This window comes from Mustela erminea, chromosome 10 (assembly GCF_009829155.1).
Source record: "Mustela erminea isolate mMusErm1 chromosome 10, mMusErm1.Pri, whole genome shotgun sequence".
Lineage (NCBI taxonomy): Eukaryota > Metazoa > Chordata > Mammalia > Carnivora > Mustelidae > Mustela > Mustela erminea.
Window position 1 is genome coordinate 21,812,620 of NC_045623.1, and position 20,645 is coordinate 21,833,264.

The window sequence follows — 20,645 nt, forward strand, 5'->3', positions numbered from 1 at the left end:
TAGGGTCATTAACTTCCCTGGAATTGATTTTTATATGTGGTATGAAGTCATCATTCAAGAATTTTCTGGTTTTAAAAAAAAAAATCTTCAAGCTAGTTGGCTGTTTGGATATATTGGTTGAAGATAATACGTGGGCCTGTTGCTGTCCTGGAAATCTCTGCCACATAGCTACAGAACCCAGAATCACTCCCGTTGGTATTTAGGCCAGAGTGGACAACTTTCACCATGAGGTATTAAACTACAGGCAGGACCTAGACAGACCTGATTCAAGCAGTCATATTTCAGGAACTTCCAGTGTGCGCACCCTGGTTTTTTCCTTGCAATGATGTAACCTCTGATTTTATAAAGCCAAATTTTCAGACTGTTTTAATGGTGCTGTGCCAGGCTTTTACTTTATTTTGTTTAGAGATTTACATCTTTTTTAAAATGAGGTTAGCTTATGATTTTTCTTTGTTCATACTGTACTTGTCACTTGTTATTAAGATTTTTCTGGGGCGCCTGGGTGGCTCAGTGGGTTAAAGCCTCTGCCTTCGGCTCAGGTCATGATCCCAGGGTCCTGGGATCGAGCCCTCCGTCGGGCTCTCTGCTCAGCAAGGAGCCTGCTTCCTCCTCTCTCTGCCTGCCTCTCTGCCTACCTGTGATCTCTGTCTGTCAAATAAATAAATAAAATCTTTAAAAAAAAAGATTTTTCTATAACAATAATAATTATGATGATAAACCATTACAAAGGGCTTACTATATGCCAAACTATTATGAAAGCACTTTATATGTACTAACTCAATCTTTATCATCACTTTATGAGGTGGGTAGAATTATCATTTTCATTTTAGAGATGACAATAGTAATGCACAATCAGTTAAGTAACTTGCCCAGACAGGGATAGAAAACAATCAAGCCTCCATTGCTTGTGAAGAATTACACTTGTGTGTTCCTTTTATGTTTGGTAGGGTACAACTCTCAAGGTCTCATCTCTTTATGAGCATATTTACTATAGATTCAATGTATATTCTGATCAAAGAACTGCTAGGGGTTTCTTTTTGGGGGGGCATTTTCTAGAAATGAATGTTTCAAATTTTTTAAGTGTTTTTTTTTAATTTATGTAATTTTGTAATTTCAATTTTTTTTAAAAATTTATTTATTTTTTAAAGATACTTATATATTTGAGAGAATACACAAGGTAGGGAGGGGCAGAGCAGCAAGCAGATTCCCTGCTGAATGTGGAGCTGGATGCAGACTTGATCCGAGGACCCCAAGATCATGACCTGAGCCAAAGGCAGATAGTTAACCAATTGAGCCACCCAGGCACCCCAATATTTTTACTCTTTATACCATTTGTGGTTATGTGCCCACTCTCATTCTTAATGTGTTAATTTGTACCGTCTCTCATTTCCTTGATAAAGTTTGTATATGTAGCCTATTTGGCTCAGTGGGTTAAGGCTGCTGCCTTCCGCTCAGGTCATGATCTCAGGGTCCTGGGATCGAGCCCCGCATCGGGCTCTCTGCTCGGCAGGGAGCCTGCTTCCTCCTCTCTCTCTGCCTGCCTCTCTGCCTGCTTGTGATCTCTCTCTGTCAAATAGATAAATAAAATCTTAAAAAAAAAAAAAAAGAGTGGCTAACTGTTGCTCTTTCTTCATCTTGCCTAATTTTCGGAAAAAAAAAAAAGCGGGGGGGCGCCTGAGTGGCTCAGTGGGTTAAAGCCTCTGCCTTCAGCTCAGGACATGATCTCAGGGTCGTGGGATCGAGCCCTGCATCGGGCTCTTTGCTCAGCAGGGAGCCTGCTTCCCTTCCTCTCTCTGTCTGCCTCTCTGCCTACTTGTGATCTCTCTCTGTCAAATAAATAAAAATAAAATAAAATAAAATGAGTTTTTTGAAATATGCTTACTGGTTACCATATATAGTATAATTTTTCCCTTTGATTATTAGCTTAAAACTTAACTACCTTGTGAAAAGAGATTATGAATCTTAGACTGTGTCTCTACTTTCTTCCTTGGCAGATTGTCTTCAAATTTTGTAACTTTCCTTAAATATTAAAAAATAGTGTTTTCTCAACTTTTGGGTGAAGTGTTCTACTTTTATCCACTATTTAAAACTTGTTTATATACTTTTGAGATCTTTTCTATTCCTTTTTCCTGTTGAATATACAAGCTAGGACAAGAGATATGTTGAAATCTTAACATATCTCTTCTCATATCACAGATCCTAACATATGTACATAATATATGGACATTAATGTCACAGGATTTTGACATTGGATTAATCTGTTTCTCCTAATAGTTCTGTCAAGTTTTGTCCTTATGTATTTTGTAGATATGTTATCTGTTATATTCAAGTTTGTAATTCTTGATTTACCCTGGAAAATTGAAATTTTTGTCTTGTTAGAGTTTTTCTTTATGTGCAGAGCAATGCTTTTTTGCCAGGAAGTTTATTTGTCTGATCTTATAGCTGTGCCACCTTCCCTTTTATTGGTATGAACCTAGCATAACTTTTTATTAGTTCTTTACTTTCAACCATTCTGTGACCCTACTTTTTAGTTGTAGGTTTCACAAGTGGGCTATATTGGATTTAGTTTTATAATTTTTTAGTCTATCATGATAAATGCTGACTTGATTATAACATCTTGTCCATTTTACATTTGCTATAATCACTAAGATTTTAAAATTTGTTTCTACTATTTTATTTTATTCTTTTTATTTTCCCCAACTTTCCCTTCTTTTGTTGTTCTTTCTTGCTTATTTTGAATTAATTTTTCTCCTTCCATATTGTTTGCTTGAATAAATGGTCATAAGTTCTCTTTGGGAAGATAATGGAGGAAACATGAGAATATACTTGCATGATATTTAAGGGTCCTTCTTCCTGGGTACCTGGCATCTCCAGGATTTTGGATATGAAAAATGATTCATATTCAGAAAAAGGGCAAGGGATGACCATTCTACTGGAGGAGTTTCCACAGGCTCATACTCATTTATCCTTATTTTCTTTTGATTGATTATGAAAACTGAACAATGCCCTTTTTGGATGGTCATCTATCTTGTCTCCAAAAACTTTTGATTTCCCTTCAGAGCTTTCTGCTATTTATAATAAATATAATGTTTTTGATAAATATTCTTATATTGCTTCTGCCCCTCTGTCGTTATCACCTGGACTCTATTAATTCAGGATCTTATCATCTTTATTTCAGTATTTCAGATCTATAAGAAACCTGGATATAAATGATAGCTATTACTGAGTTTCTCAAGAATGCTAATGCCTTTTTACCTCTTACCATTTCAATAAATGGAGGTTTCTCATGGAACATATAGTTGGTGAATTTCTGGTCATGTGCATTTTATCCACTGTAGCTAGTCTACTTCCCTGAGACTTTTGGTCCCTCACTCCACAATCTGCTATTGTTCCAGCATTTCTACAACCTTAGTGTAGGTCATAACTTTTTCTAAGCTTCCAAAGAGCCACCTAAACAGTGTGTTAGAATAGTCTTCCAGGGTTCTTGTCCAGGTGTTTTATCCTGCATCTCTGGAAATTTCTCCCATTTCAGAAAGCTATGTTTTATCCAACTTTACATTCTGTTCTGATCCATCACCCTCAGTATCCATTGCAAACTTTTTTTATTGTTCCTTTCCTCTCTTAGCAAGCCCAGTACTCCCCACCTGGGTGACCTGTCCAATATTATTAATCTAATGGGAGAAGGAGAGATGGAGATAGATGTTCCTGTAGGTACATGTTATTTTTCAGGTTAAAATTTTCTGTATAATCTTTAACATGGGATGCATCAATACAATTAATACAATCCAATCTCAGTGTCCTAGACATCTCTCCAATTTGATACCTGGCTTTGGTACAATGGACTGGCTCAACTTGGCAGTGAAAACTTCTCTTGAACTCTGCTACCCTTATAATAATTAAGGTTTAGGCCTTATCCACAGTATTTTTCTGTACTTCTATGACAGGAAATAAGAGACTCTTTATGTGATTTCAAGAAGGCTCTCATTTGCCCACTCTCACCACTCTTGTTCAACATACTATTAGAAGTCCTAGCAACAGCAATCAGACAACAAAGAGAAATAAAAGGTATTCAAATTGGCAATGAGGAAGTCAAACTCTCTCTCTTCGCAGATGACATGATACTTAATATGCAAAACCCAAAAGACTCCATCCCCAAACTACTAGGACTCATAGTAGTTCAGTATAGCAATTCAGTAATGTGGCAGGATACAAAGTCAATGTACAGAAATCAGTTGCTTTCTTAAACACTAACAATGAAAATACAGAAAGGGAAACTAGAGAATCGATTTCATTTACTATAGCACCAAGAACCATAAGATACCTGGGAATAAACCTAACCAAAGAGGTAAAGGATCTGTACTTGAGGAACTACAGAACACTCATGAAGGAAATCGAAGGAGACACAAAAAGATGGAAGACCATTCCATGCTCATGGATCAGAAAAATAAACATTGTTAAAATGTCTATACTGCCTAGAGCAATCTGTACCTTCAGTGCCATTCTCATCAAAATTCCACTGACATTTTTCAAAGAGCTGGAGCAAACAATCCTAAAATTGATATGGAATCAGAAGAGACCTCAAATTGCTAAAAAAATGTTGAAAAGAAAAACAAAATTGGGGCATCACATTGCCTGATTTCAAGCTTTACTACAAAGCTGTGATCACCAAAACAGCATGGTACTGGCATTAAAACAGACACATAGACCAGTGGAACAGAGTAGAGAGCCCAGATATGGACCCTCAACTCTATGGTCAAATGATCTTTGACAAAGCAGTAAAAAGTATGAAGTGGAAAAAAGACAGTCTCTTCAATGAATGGTGCTGGGAAAATTGGACAGCTATATGTAGAAGAATGAAACTCGGCCATTCTCTTACACCATACACAAATATAAACTTGAAATGGATAAAAGACTTCAATGTGAGGCAGGAATCCATCAGAATCATTGAGGAGAACACAGGCAGTAACCTCTTCGATATCAGCCACAGCAACTTCTTTCAAGATATGTCTCCAAAGGCAAAGGAAACAAAAGTGAAAATGAATTTTTGGGACTTCATCAATATCAAAATATTCTGCACATAAATGAAACAGTCAACAAAACAAAGAAGCAACCCATGGAATGGGAGAAGGTGTTCGCAAATGACAGTACAAACAAAAGGCTGGTATCCAGGATCTATAAAGAACTCCTCAAATTCAACACACACAAAACAGATAATCATGTCAAAAAAAATGGGCAGAAGATATGAACAGATACTTCTCCAATGAAGACATACAAATGGCTAACAGACACATGAAAAAATTTTCATCATCACTAGCCATCAGGGAGATTCAAATCAAAACCACATTGAGATATCACCTTATACCAGTTAGAATGGCCAAAATTAACAAGACAGTAAACAACGTGCATTGGAGAGGATGTGGAAAAAGGGGAACCCTCTTCCACTGTTGGTGGGAATGCAAGTTGGTGCAGCCACGTTGGAGAACAGTGTGGAGATTCCTTAAGAAATTAAAAATAGAGCTTCTCTATGACCCTGCAATTGCACTACTGGGTATTTACCCCAAAGATACAGATGTAGTGAAAAGAAGGGCTATGTGTACCACAACATTTATAGCAGCAATGGCCACCATTGCCAAACTGTGGAAAAAACCAAGATGCCCTTCAATGGACAAATGGATAAGGAAGATGTGGTCCATATACACTATGGAGTATTATGCCTCCATCAGACAGGATGAATACCCAACTTTTGTAGCAACATGGACGGGACTGGAAGAGATTATGCCGAGTGAAATAAGTCAAGCAGAGCCAGTCAATTATCATATGGTTTCACTTATTTGTGGAGCATAACAAATAGCATGGAGGACATGGGGAGTTAGAGAGGAGAAGGGAGTTGGGGAAATTGGAAGGGGAGGTGAACCATGAGAGACTATGGACTCTGAAAAACAATCTGAGGGTTTTGAAGGGGCAGGGTGGTGGGACATTGGGTGAGCCTGGTTTTGGGTATTATGGAGAGCACTGGGTGTGGTGCATAAACAATGAATTCTGGTATCCTGAAAAGAAATTTTAAAAATAAAATACTTTAAAAAAAAGAAGGCTCTCATTTCACATTTTGTCTTCAACTGGTGATTAATAACCCTTAGCCTTAGACAATAAAAATCTTTCACTAGTGCATCAATATCACCCAGCAATATTCATTGGATTCTATAATCCTTATAGTTACTTCTTCTGAACCTCTCAAACACCTGCTAAAAACTGCTAATGCAGCCCTTCCTTTGATATTCCATCCCAGTTCATCACTGTCAAAACAATGCAGCCTAACAGCAACCATCAGATGTCCTCTTAATATATGTGATGGTGTCTTCATTGCCAGTTAGCCAGTACAAACTACAAACCCATTTTAGGGTCTGCTTTCTAGGAATATATCAATATATTAGATATCTGGAATGAGATGTTTTGAAGTGTGACTTGAATTATGTATTGCTATATAACAACAATGATAAAACTGTAACTTAAAAATAACCTTTAATCATGTGGGTCAGAAATGTGGGGGCAACTTGGCTAAATGATTCTTCTGCTTCATATACGGTTTATAGTAGTCAGTTGGGGCTATATTCACTTGGCAGCTGTACTGTTCAGCAGGTCACTCGCATGTTTGATGCCTTAGAAGAGATACCTATAAGGCTATACTTAGCTTGTCTCTTCTCTTTAGTCTTGTACTCCCAGAATCACGGCATAAATTATTGAAGTGTCCCTTACATTGTAGGCTGTTGATCAAAGTGGTCATAGGGCAGTCATTTCAAGAGAAAGAAACCTAGGGGAACCTGGATGGCTGAACGGGCTAAAGCTCTGCTTTCAGCTCAGGTCATGGTCTCAGGGACTTGTGATCAAATCCGGCATCGAGCTCTCTGCTCCGCGGGGAACCTGCTTCCCCTCATCTCTCTGCCTGCCTCTCTGCCTACTTGTGATCTCTCTCTCTCTGTCAAAATGAATAAATAAAATCTTTAAAAAAAAAAAAAAAGAAGTCTAGGAAATCTAGGTAGAAACCTAGACTTTATCTCTTGGGAAAAGAATGTCAAAGAATTTGTGGCCATCTTCAATTTGCCACAGTTATTCTTAAGAACAAGCGGTATTAGGGAACAGGGGAAGTAGGATGGGGGTGGGAAAGGGAAACTGAAATAGTCACACCAGATGCCTCAGCCAATCCCATGAAAGGTTCTGGAGCTCGAATGGCTATTTGAATTTGACCAGAATTGTGTCAAGGAGGTCAAGTTCATGTGTGACTTCATTGGGCCACTACTTTGATATGGACTATCTTTGGGGTAGGGAGGCATGCGACTTTGATTTAGAGAGTTCCCTTTTGATCTAAGCAAATCTCAGAGAGTAATTAAGTTATAAGCTATTATCAGTCAATACTCCTGCCAACTGAGCACCTCACTCATGAAGGGATAATCCGAGTGGTGCATCACAACATTCATTACACATGTCAAGAAATCGACTGAGGCTATAAACAACAATAGCACTGAAAATTAAAAATACTGATGTGAAGGAAAGAGTTGATTAAGTATATTTGTTAAATACAATAATTCATATATTTTATTAAAAAGATAAAGATACTAAATAAAATGTGTTTTAGGGGCACTGGGTGGCTCAATGGGTTAAAACATCTGCCTTTGGCTCGGGTCATGATCCCAGGGTGTTGGGATCGAGCCCCGCATCAGGCTTTTTGCTCATCGGGGAGCCTGCTTTCCTTCCTCTCTCTTTGCCTGACTCTCTGCCTGCTTGTGATCTCTGTCAAATAAATAAATAAAATCTAAAAAAAAAAAAAAAGGTATTTTAGGAAGTATAATTGGTGTCTCTGAAGGCAGAAGCCAATCAATGGAACAGAATGATTTTTAAAATATATATCAAGAAGAAATCTTGGGGAAAATGATTCTGAAGATGATAAAAACACATAATATGCAAGAAAAATTTGTCACAGTCTGCTGAATACAAAGATATTCTTTTTAAACTATTGCATTAAGAAGTAAAACTAGAGGGGCGCCTGAGTGGCTCAGTGGTTTAAAGCCTCTGCCCTGGGCTCAGGTCATGATCCCAGGGTCCTGGGATTGAGCCCCGTATTGAGCTCTCTGCTCAGCAGAGAGCCTGCTTCCTCCTCTCTCTCTCTCTGCCTGCCTCTCTGCCTGCTTGTGATCTCTGTCTGTCAAATTAATAAATAAATAATCTTTAAAAAAAAAAAAAAAGAAGTAAAACTGGAGTTCTTTACTTCCAGTAAATGGGGACTTGTACAATGTCCCATCTTTCTCTAATGTATCTTATAAAAGCAGCAAGGCAAATTAAAACAAACAAATAAACAAACAAAACCTGCAATTTCTTCTTACATTGAAATCAGAAAACATATATACCCCATAGATTTTTTTTTTTTTTTTTTACTGGGAAGTATTTTTTTTTTTTTTATTTCCAGCATAACAGTATTCATTATTTTTGCACCACACCCCGTGCTCCATGCAATCCGTGCCCTCTATAATGCCCACCACCTGGTACCCCAACCTCCCACCCCCCGTCCCTTCAAAACCCTCAGATTGTTTTTCAGAGTCCATAGTCTCTCATGGTTCACCTCCCCTTCCAATTTCCCCCAACTCCCTTCTCCACTCTAAGTCCCCATGTCCTCCATGCTATTTGTTATGCTCCACAAATAAGTGAAACCATATGATAATTGACTGGCTCTGCTTGACTTATTTCACTCGGCATAATCTCTTCCAGTCCCGTCCATGTTGCTACAAAAGTTGGGTATTCATCCTTTCTGATGGAGGCACCCATAGATTTTTTTTTTAAGTGTAAAGACTGCTAAAAACAACTAAGATCGGCACAAAACTGAATGGATTGAAGGCAGCACGAGGCACCTGTGCAGATAGTAAGGGGAATAGCAAAACAGTCCAGAAGCAACAGATCTCAGGAAAGGCTTAAGTGAAATAAGATCTATTGGGATCAGGGAAGGACAAAGCAGAAACTGACAAGATAAGCAGGTCAAAGTGCATGAAAGATATGCATAGAATATGTATAGAGTAACAAATAAGTGATGAAGTGTCTTAGAAAATACCCATAAAACTACACTCCCTAAAGGCAAAGCCTGCAATTGCTGGATAAGGAAAATCTCGTTTGTTTCATAATAAGAAGTAAGATTCAAGCTGGCCCAGCTTTGGCACACAGCTAATAGAAGAGGTAAAAGGGGAAAGACTTACCCAAAAAGCACATCACGAAATGAGAAAGAACAGATGAAAGTTCTTCCCAAATAGTTCATCATTAACCAAAAAATAGAATGAGAAAAATCAAATAATCACTTTTACAAAAGAAGACTTTGAAGTACAACCATAAGATTTTTAGAAAAATATGGTAAGAAAATAAAAGGAAATGAAATGTACTTTAGTAAAACTCAGGAAAATGCAGGAAGAACAATGAAAAAAAAATCACAGAAATATAAGACAAAATTAGAGAACAAAGCAGCATAAACATTGAGGATAACACAGGAAGAGATCTGGGGTATAGAATGAGAAAAGGGACCAAAATAAAAGAGAAATGCAGAGAACTGAAAAAGGATTAAAGGGAATAGTTAGATACACAGGAAAGGCAAAAGAGATCAAATGTGCATAATTGGAGTTTACCAAGAAGAAAGCCAAAATAATGGAACAGAATATAGAAACATATAATTCAAGAAAACATTCCTGAAATTAAAGAAGGCCTGGATCTACATTTTGAAAGGGCATGTCATATGCCAAGACAATTTGAACCAGAATGGTCAATAATGAAATACATTTGATAAAGTATTGGTCCTTAAAGAAAGAATTCTTTGCAATGCTAAGCCAAGGTATCAAGTCACTTAGAAGAGGAAAAACAAATCCACCCAATTTCATGTTTTCCGTAGCAGTAGTCAGCATCAGAAGACAATGGAGCAATATTTATATGATAGGCAAGGGAAATGTAAGCCAAAGATTATATTTCCAGGCAAGTTGTGCTCCAAGTGAAAATTCAACAAATTGTTTTGAACACACAAGCACTCAGGGATTAGTATTCCCAAAGTCCTTATTAAGGAAACTCCTTGTAGATGAACGTTATTCAAACAAATGGTAACTGGAAAGGAATGGCAAAGTTATGAACTTTGAATTTTTATTTATAGGAACAACACGAACTAAGTAAAAATTTTATATGATTTAAGAATGAGAAAATATTGACCACTAAAAGAGAAAGAAGATAAACAGTAGAGCAAGTCTGTTTTCACATCTGAAGTTGTCTAGTAATCTAAGAATATCATTTCAAATTTATAGAATTAAATAATAGATAAATAAGCATATTGACTCAAAAATGCCATTAGTGACTATCTATATTTGGAAATTGTTTTTAAGATTCCTCTTCATTCTATGGTACCTGGTTAAAGTTGGTCAAAGACAGGAACTCCTGGAAGGTCTAGGGTGAAAATAGGAAGAAGCCATTTAATTTGGAAGGTCCTGGTGCTCAGACATGATAATGGTCAAATGTAGCCATAGGTGGTACTCCTCAGCTTGTGCTTGTTTTCCTCCTGTGCTCTGAGTCATGGCATTTTCTAAGCCTCTGACCTCCTGACCACTGCTGGCCCAAGTGCTCACTACCAGCACCATGCAATGAAACAGAGGCAGCAGTGTCCTTTGACCTCTGCAAACACCCTCATTGTTTGCAGAGCATAGCGTCTTGTATATTTTCATGAGTTCAGACTATTGCATTTATGCTTCAGGCATTTGTGATTGCTGACTCTGATTCTCAAATTCTCTCTTTCCAGATGTTGACTTCCCCAACTACTCCCACATTGGTGTAAATTCGAATTCCTAAATTAAACTTTTCACTGACATCACACTAATAATGTCATGGTTTATGACTGATACAATCAGTAGCTAAGCAAGGTAATTTTATTGACTGTAGGAATAAACCAGGAAAATACAAATTTAAAAGAGAAAAATAAGAGTTGTGATCTTAATATCAAACAAATGGAATTCAGATCCCGAAGTGTTAAACTACATGAGGAAGGGAAATTTCTTATGCTAAAGGTCTCTATTTATAATCAAAATACAAATTTATGAATATATATGCACAAAATGGTACAATAGCAACATTAACTAATGGTAGTCATACTGACAACTTAAACTATTTTTTTATTTCAGTGGCAGTGCTTATGACATTTCCCCATTATGCATGATGGTGGATTTGGATGGGAGATATGCTGTTTTCATTTTAAGGAGTCATTAACCTAGGGTTTCGTTTTGTTAATTTGAGAGAAGCAGAGCATATTTGTAAACTACAAGGAAGGATTTAGATGAGGGAACAGATTTCATGATATGAAGACAGTAGTAGGTCATGATGAAGACTGCAAAGATAGACCTTGGACAGAAGCAGGGAAACCTCCTTTGAAACTGGAGTTAATATAAGGGATGGCTGCAGTTAAATCTTATAATAGAATATCAGGAAAATTGATAACATTCTGCTTAAGCGGTCTTAATTTTATTTTAGAAAGTGGGAAATGAAGACATTTGTGAAGGAGGTAAGAAAGTAGTACTGTATAAGAATAATGAAGTTTGGACTGGATATCAATGAAAATAGGAGTGAGCAAGTCAGTTCTAGCTCAGTTTGAAGACATATTTTTGGGGGAGGCACAGTTTTGCTGTAGTGATGTTTGTGCACTGAATTAGGTATACAGGGTTTGGAGTTTTTAAATGATGTACAGATGTATATTGACAACTACAGATGTATATTGAAAGACTAACTGAGGGGCACCTGGGTGGCTCAGTCGGTTAAGAGTCTGCCTTTGGCTCAGGTCATGATCCCAGAATCCTGGGTTGGAGCCCAATCTGGCTCCCTGCTCAGCAAGGAGTCTGCTTCTCCCTCTGTCCCCTCCACATGGTCATCTGTGCTCTCTCTCTCTCTCAAATAAATAAAATCTTTAAAAAGAAAAAAAAAAAGGTTAACTGAAGCAAAAAGACTAAATGCAAATACCTAAAATTACATTTTTAATGTAAATCTGAGTTTCTCAAACCCAAGTTTTATTTAATTACAATGACCTCAAAAGAAAATATAATGAAAATAGTGTAAAAGCTTGCATTTAAGTGCAGTAAAATATTTTCCTGGGATTTAAATTGGCTGGCTAAAGTTCTTCATAAACTTTCATTTACATTTTTAAAAAATATTAGTCATTTCAAAATCTTGGGCATATAAAAGTTGGATTTTAATGCTAGCACAATACTCGAAAGAGAATGAAAGTAATGCAAGCATTGAAATATGTACTTTTCAGATAGCACTTAAAACTTTAAATAGAAATGTGACCCACAGTTGACAGATTGTTTTTGTCAGCCTTGAACAACATGTAGACAGCAGGCTGCATGGGGTTCATAAATACATCTGGAGGCCTGCTCTTTGCCTGCCTGCTATGTGGGAGTCTTTATGACCAGCAGCTCTACAGGCATCAGAATGGAAACAATAGTCCATCATCTGGATATGATAGGCACTTATTAAAATTTCAGCCATTTGCATTCTTCTTGAAATACCATTTTAAAGATATTCATTGGTAATTCAAAAATAAAAATTTAGGGCTTCTATAATGATATAAATCAGCTATAGTAATGATTAAATTGTTCATTTGGAAATTATTTTGTAAGCAAGTAGTGGGATAAATAAAGCAGATTAATAACATCATTTTTAATAAATTATACATTATGTATTTTTTTTATTAACTAAAATCTTAAATGCAACAATTACTTAATGCTACTGAGAAAAATATACACTCAAATTTGACAAATTAGTATTTACACCCTTCAAAATAGGGATTTTTCCACCCTCTGGTCTAAGGCAGCCAGCAACTGGCTTAGGTTTTTATATAAATTGGCATTTTCTGGGCTCACAGAACCCAACTCATCTTGTAGACATTACAATTCCTTACTGCCACAATGGAGAACAAAGAGAACTGGAAGCTAGCACAGCAACTTGACATTTGGCTCAAAAACAGTAACTCCCAAACACTTAACAAAACTTTTCTTAAGCCCTTTCAGAAGGTGTGAGACCGGTCAGTACAATGACATTTAGCCAACAAAGAATTGTTTCCTCTATTTTATAGAGATGCTAGGAATTCTTCCCATTTGCATAAACTATCTCATAAAAATCAACAATAGTGCTGATTATCTTCTCAAAAACAAGTGAGTACATCCAATAGAAGAAACACACATACACACACACCCCATGAGGTGATAGACTCATTTAGTTTAGCAATTCTTTTTTTTTTTTTTCTTCCATTTCATGGCACATCTATGCAGCCTTTCAGATTCTCTGAAAATATTTTGGGTAGAAAAAGTAAGAGAAGATTGTTCCCTGTTCTCTTTTGTTGACCAAACCATAATAAACACATTCATGCCTGTTGCATACCGTATTGATCCATACATACCAGCCATCATGTATTTTTCTGTAGCTCACTCTCACTTCATATCCTATCTGTTCATGCAAGAAATAATAGATTTCATGATTCCAAGGACTTCAAAAAGATTTACCGAAGTATTTTTAAATGCTAGTTTAATCAGGACTATAGGGTACCGTCATTTCTCCCTCGATTTTGACATTAGCTTCTTAACTTACCTCCCTGCTCCCATGCTTCCCCTCCTATGGTTTGAAGCAACCAGAGTGAGATTTTTGGCTAAGATCAAGTGTAAAATCTGTAAAATCATATCTCAAAATTCTTAAAGGAACTCTCGTCTGACAGTGAAAGCCCAAATTCTTAAATAGCCTGTGGGCTCTGCAAAGGACCTGTTCTTATGTCCTACCCCTTCCCTTTCAGTTGACCTGCTTCAGGCACACTAGCATCCTTGATGTTTTTGAGCATTTCAGACACATTCCCACCTAGGAATATCTGCACTGGTTCCTTCTTCTGTCAGGAAAATGCTTTCCCAGATGTGGGCATGGTTTAGTCCTTCTTCTCCTTCTGGTTACTCTAATAACACTTTTCCAATGAGAGATTCTGTGAACACATTACAGTTGACTCTTGAACAACATGGGTTTGAACTGTGTGGGTCCACTTATACACAGGTTTTTTTGATAAATAAAGACAGTGCTGTAAATATGTTTTCTTTCTTATGATTCTTCTTAATTACATTTTCTTTTGTCTAGATTATTTTGTTATAAGAGTATGACAAAGAATACATATAATGTACAGAACATATGTTAATCATGTTATTTATGTTATCAGTAAGGCCTCTGGTCAACAGTGAGCTATTAGTAAAGTTTTAGGGGAGTCAAAATTTGTACACAGATTTTCAACAGCTTGAAGGTCAGTGCCCCTAACCCCATGTTATTCAAGGGTCAACTGTATTCAAAATTGCAAACCTCATTCTCTGGAATTCCTTATCTTACTTAACTTCTCTCTGTAGGAAGTATCATCTTCTAACAGATTTCCAATTTAATTGTTTATTTATTTTTATTATCTGCTTCTACACACTCTAATGAAGGCTCCACCAGAAGAGGTGCTTTGTTATGTGTTCATTGCAATATCTTCAATACCTGGAACAGTGCCTGGCACATAGATTCTGTCTAATAAGTATTTGTTAAAACTTGTTGGAACTCAGAGGCCCATTTTCAGGATTGTAGTTATACAGGAATTTCTCATACAAAAGAAAAATTTGTAGGGTTGTAGTAAGCAATTGTTACTTATTTACATTTTTACACTTTTTATAAAACCAAGATGAACTTATTATTTATTTTTAAACTTTTTTTTAAAAAGATTTTGTTTATTTATTTGACAGAGAGAGATCACAAGTAGGCAGAGAGGCAGGCAGAGAGAGAGAGAGGAGAAAGCAGGCTCTCCGCCAAGCAGAGAGTCCAATGTGGGGCTCGATCCCAGGACACTGAGATCATGACCTAAGCAAAAGGCAGAGGCTTAACCCACTGAGCCACATAGGTGCCCTATTTTTTAAACTTTTTAAAAAAGATTTATTTTATTTATTTTAGAGAAAGAATGAGAAAGCTGGGGAGAGGTAGAGAGAGAGAATCTCAAGCAGACTCCTTGCTGAGCACAGAACCCCATGTAGGGCTGGATTCCATGACCTCATGAGATCATACCTAAGCTAAAACCAAGGGTCAGACTATCAACTGACGGAACCACCCAGGTACCCCCAAACCAAGATGAATTTCACAGGACATGAAATTTAGGTTATGCATGGTAAGCTTTTATGCATGCTTTAATCTTAAAGCTGGCATGATAATTCAATTATATAGAAAAGGACAACACAAAACATGCCTATAGGTTCAACATTAAATTTTCTCAGATTTTGGGTGATTCTGCCATATTTGTTCTTCATAACTCATTAAAAAGTAAAATAAAATATTGTAGATATAATTTGAACTTTTTGAAACACCCACTGATCCCATTTCTTTCTTACCACATCCCTGGATTGACTACTATGCTAAACTTGGTGTTTGAAAATCCCATAAATCCATATATGTAAGAACATATAGATGGCTCCACATGTATTGTATAATACTGTTTTACATAATTACAAACTTTATATATATGCAGCCATAATTTAATTTATATTCTTCTTTTTTTTTCAAAAAATACTCATTAAAAAAATTTAATAAAATTCGTTGTTTATGCACCACACCCAGTGCTCCATGCAATACATGCCCTCCTTAATACCCACCACCAAGGCTCACCCAATCCCCACGTCCCTCCCCTCTAAAACCCTCAGTTTATTTCTCAGAGTCCACAGTCTCCCTTAATTTATGTTCTTAACTTGCTTTCTCCCTCTGCCCTAATTATGTTGATGGGATATTCACTGGTAATATTTATAGCTCTATGTAATTAATTTTAATTGCTATTTAGTATTTAATATTATATTGACATGTATTTATTCATTTTCCTATTGATAAAACTTTAGGTTGTTTCTAATTATTTTCTTGTTTTATATTGTTACAATTAATTTTTTGTACACTCATCATTGTGAATGTGTGTAAGAGTTTCTTTAGTGTATCTAAACATGGAATTTTTACACCGAAGCTTACACACATTTTCAACTTTATTGGATACTACTAATTTATCCTCCAAAGTGGATAAAGCAATGTATATACATAGAAGCAAGGTTGAGCTCTTTTCTCCTGATCTTGGCTGTGACTTATTATTGTCAGACTTTATTTATTTATTTTTTTCAATTTGACATGTGAAATGATATCTAACAGTTGCTCTATTTGTGTTCCCTGGTTAGTCATGAGGTCAAGGGTGTTTCCATTATTGATTTACTATATAGGTTTTCTCTTCAATGAATTATTTGTTCAATAGCCTTCAACCATTGTCCACTAGAATAGTTTTTTTTCCTTGTAGATTGGTTTTTCATAAATTTTGTATATCAAATTTTTGAAAGTTTTAGTGTGACCACTTATACCAAACCATTTTCAAGAATGGAAAGGTGTACTCTCTCTCTCTTTTTAAAAGATTTTATTTATTTATTTGACACAGAGAGAGAGAGAAAGAGCACAAGCAGGGAGAACAGCAGAGGGAGAAGCAGGCTCTCCACTGAGCCAAGGACCCCATTGTGGGGGTCCCAGGATCCTGGGATCATAACCAGAGTCAAAGGCAGCCTCTTAACCAACTGAGGCACTCAGGTGCCCCTGGAAAAGTTGTACTCTTAATAATTATGTCAGACTAACAGAAGAAAACCTGAATTATCTTGGACAAACTGGTTTGTATGGTTATGCTAGTTGTAAGCATTGACATCTATAGCTTCTTTTAAAACTTTGTTTATAGCATCTTTCACTGAACTGATGATTTATATGCAGTCACATTTATCATGTTTAAAGCCAGTCACAAAAAGGCAAATGCTGTGTGACTGCACTTACATGAGGTACCAGGAATAGCCAAATTCAAAAGTCAGAAAATAGAGACTGAGAGAAGAGGGTAAGAGGGAGTTAGTATTTAAATGTTATTGTTAACTCAATACAGTTTCAGTTTTTCAAGATGAAAAGGGTTTGGGAGATGGATGGTGGTAATGGTGATTAACAACAGTGTGAATGTATTTAATGTCACAGACTATACATTTACAAATAGTTAAAATGAGGGGCACCTGGGTGGCTCATTTGGCTAAACATGTGCCTTTACCTCAGGTCTAGATCTCGGGGTCCTGGAAGTGAGCCGAGTCTTCCTTGCCTTGGGCTCTGCTCAGCAGGAGTCTGCTTCCTCCTCTTTTTCTGTGTGTTCTCCTTCTCACTCTTGCTCTCTCTCAAGTAAATCAACAAATTATTTAAAAAAAAATAGTTAAAATGGTTAATTTTATTTTATATATATATTATTACAATTAAAAATATGAACCAATAAATTAGTATAAAGAAAAAAATCACTATTTTGTTAGTAATTAATTACATTTTTTGTATCTTATGCATTTCTTTTTTTGGTAAGTGAGAGTTTTTAAGGCTTGTAGGTTTTTTTGGTTATTGTTTTAATGACTGAGAATCTTAATTTTGCCCTCATACTTGATGGTAGTTTAGCTGAATATAAAATGTTTAGTGGATGATCTTTTTCTTTGGCACTTCCCTTATATTCAGCTCTATGACCAGTTCTTTGTGTGCAATATTTTCTTTTTGATAACTTTATATTTTCCTTTTCACCTTGACTTTCTACAGTTTTATCTCAACATTTGTTAGTTTCGATTTAGCTTAATTTAATGTACTTAGTGATTAAATTTTACTTCAGTCTGAGGATTTAGGTCTTAATTGATCCTGCAGTTCTCATGGTTGCTCTTTGTTATAATATGGGCAAATATTAATTTTTCAATTAAATTGTTCTTGATTATGTGGAATTTATTATAATTTTAAAATCTTTTTTTATAGAGAATATGTCTTTAATTTCTAATATTTCTGGTTGATTTTATTGCATATCCATATTTTATTTTGTATCTTCTGGGTTTTCAAATTTTGTTTTTAATAAGTATTATCCTTTGTTTTTCTGATTAATCAAGGCATTCTTTTGAAAACTTTTCTTTGGAGTACTTGCCCCATAAGATTATTTTCATGTAGAGTGGATTCATATTTCAACTATTAACTTTCTTGGCCACCCTTCTTAGCATATATTTTTTTAATATCTAATTGAATTTTGAAATTTTGTTATATTGATCCACAAGGGGTAAAAGGTTTTTTGTGGGTTTTTTTTTTAAGATTTTATTTATTCGACAGAGACACAGCGAGAAAGGGAACAGAAGCAAGGGGAGTTGGAGAGGGAGAAGCAGGCCTCCGCTGGGAGTCTAAGCTGGGAGTCTGATGTGGGGCTCACTCCCAAGACCCTGGGATCAGGACCCTGGGATCACCACCTGAGCCGAAGGCAGACGCTTAATGATTGTGCCACTCAGGTGCCCCGGTTTTTGTTTGAGTTTTATTTTGTGCTAACTTGCTTTCTCTTTCTTTCCATTTATAAGATCTTTGTAATTTCTTTTTGCTTGTAACTCTTCCTTGGAAATTTATTGAGGTATTATCTTACATATTGCTATTTTGGGTCTTCTGTTTTATTGTAATATGGAGAAATCTCAAGATCTGGTAATATAAATAGTGGTTATTGGTTGAATTCCTGGGTGATGAGGCTGTGTCTTTTTCTTCTCACCATCCTAGATATGAAGATACCCTTGAAAATATAACCCAAGGCATTATACCCGCAATTTTTTTTTCAAGTTCCCCTTGTATAAATAAGGAGTCCCATCTAGTCTCATCTAGTCACTGCTCAATCAGGTTGTTTAGCCTTTGTCTTCTCTCTTGGATGGATAGAGGATTTTGATCTTTGATGCCACATAGTTACCAAACTATTGAGTTGCACTGTCCACTTCCAGTCTTGAATCCACTGGACTATGATTTTTTCCCAGGTCACTACTTTGTATTGCTATTTTAGATCCATTTTTCATTTGATTATTACTTTGAGTTTTATTGCAATTGTTGTGTGTTTTGAGCAGAAACAATGTATCTAACCGCGCACTTCATGTCTTGACTAGAATCATTCATTAGTATTATAATTCAAAATAGTTTTAAATAGAAAGGAATGGAAATAAAGATTGTAATCTTATTTTTCAAGATATAACTGATATTATGGAGTACTATAATGGCTAAATTAGTTTCCAAGTGAAGGGATCTATTGACACACCTTTTCTTAAAAATTATGTTATTCTTATGTGCTATGGTGAGTGCTGTGAAATGTGTAAGCCTGATGATTCACAAACATGTACCCCCAGGGGCAAATAAGACATTATATGTTAATAAAAGTAAAAAATAAAAATAAAAAAATTTTCAATTGTTATTGCTATAACAATAATTATTCTAATTATTATAGTTTTGTTTAATTGCCTTATCTTTCTTCTGGAGCCTTTAGTTAAAGTGGATGCCAGGAAATGAGGAATAAAGTGAAGTAGATCTGTCAGTGGACACTTTTTAATAAATAAATAAATAAATAAATAATAAATAATTTTAAAGATTTTATTTCTTTACTTGTCTGAGTCAGAGAGTGCACAAGCAAGGGAAGTGGCAGGAAGAGCAGGCAGAGGGAGAAGCAGGCTCCCTGCGGAGCAAGGAGCTGGAAGGGGGAAGCGGGTACTGATTCCAGGTCCCTGGGATCATGACCTGAGCCAAAGGCAGATCCTTAACTGACCAAGCCACCCAGAGGTCCTGGGCATTTTTTAAAAATATTTATTTTTTCTTTCAATTGATTGGAGATAGCTTTTAATATTAGGCACCAGACCCTATGCTGATCCCCAAAATATATTGTGTCCTATTTGTACAAAGGAAAATTGAATATATATTGATTTAGAACAAGATATTTGGACAATTCCTAAAGACATTCCAAATTTCCTACAAGATTTAGCTCTTAAGAAATCAAACCACTGTGACAATGAGCCCGTCTGCTGTTGCTTTAACTGACCCAGTTTTCCTGTGGAGACATTCATCAAATGGTGAAAAGAGATGATGTTGCTTGTTAGTTAAATACAAACTTTAGGGAAATAACATAGAATATAAAATGAAAAACTGCATAGTCGAAATTTAAAACGTCAATTGTGAGCCTCTTGTAATCCAAACTGGTTTGTTGTTGTTGCTGTTATTTTTAGTGAATTAAAGAATATATACTCTTTGAGACAGAGAGACTGAGAAAAGTCTAGTATAAAAGATAGATAACATCAGTGTGTAAAGGAGATAAAGTAGAGTATGTTGGGCGCCTGGGTGGCTCAGTGGGTTAAGCCTCTGCCTTCCGCTCAGGTCATGATCTCAGGGTCCTGAGATAGAGCCTTGTGTCAGACTCTCTGCTTGGCAGGGAGCCTGCTTTCCCCCCTCTCTCTGCCTGCCTCTCTGCCTACTTGTGATCTCTCTCTGTGTGTCAAATAAATAAATAAATAAAATCTTAAAAAAAAGGTAGCGTATATCTAAGTTACTATTTTCTTCTGACCATGCCATAGCTTGAAATGTTATGTAATTCTAGGATAGCTAATGTTTATTAAAAGTATTTAAGGTATTTTTCTGATGCTGTTCATGTATTATTTTACTTAATCTTCCAAACAATCCAATGAGGTAGGTATAATATTTATTCCAATTTTAGATACTGGGACTTCAAGACATGGTTTACTCACCCATGA